The following is an 858-nucleotide window of genomic DNA, read 5'->3' on the forward strand; positions in this document are numbered from 1 at the left end:
CTGCACAGAATGGGGCAGAAAGACCAGAATGGAGGGACAAATGTAACAAGGGTGGGTCCAACAATTCACATAATAGGAGTCCAGGAGCATCACCATGTCCAGCAATAATTACTCTCGTGTCGGGGTAGCACCACAAGTCACAGCCATTCTAAGCTACTTGTTTTCATCTCCTTCTAGTCTCTTTCAAGTGGGCCCCTACAGCTATTATACTCGGGCTCTTCGCTCTGAGCTCTGGGGTGTCACATTGTTTCTGAAGTTCATCAAAACAGGGATGTGAGCCCCAATCCCTGGTGCACCCCGGGGTGTTTGTCTCTATCCTGGTACAGGAGATGATGAATCCTGAGCCCTGTGCTAAGACTCCGGACCCCCTGTATTAGCACCGGAGCCCATGGATCACCCAGATCAGATGACTGACTGACACATTCATTAGTTTATCATGTAAAATGAGTTTTATAGATATAACATAGACATCACACTGACCTATGGTATGTCACAGATGGTGATGAGTCAAACATAAACCTGGCTTGGGTTGGCAGGATCTTAGCTGTCCTGTTCCTAAGTTCTAAATCTTATTCCAAACCTCACTGAAGTCAATGCAAGTTGAATCCTGAAAATCAATGCCCTCCATAGTCAAGGCTTATAGGCGAGGGATTGTGCAGAAGTCCTGCATTGTACAAGAGGACATCAAGGGCCCATCCACTATAGACTATATCACCTTACCCATCATCCCCTAGGTGAAATTAACATTTTCAGGACCTAAAACAGCTCCTACTGTTTATATGTATTTCAGTTCTGTGTTTGTTGTCTGGCCAGCATTTACCTTATACCCCCCCCCCCCCAAAAACAGGCGCCCCTCTT

This window comes from Nanorana parkeri, unplaced genomic scaffold, assembly GCF_000935625.1.
Source record: "Nanorana parkeri isolate BGI_ZX_2015 unplaced genomic scaffold, ASM93562v1 scaffold1791, whole genome shotgun sequence".
Taxonomy (NCBI): Eukaryota; Metazoa; Chordata; class Amphibia; order Anura; family Dicroglossidae; genus Nanorana; species Nanorana parkeri.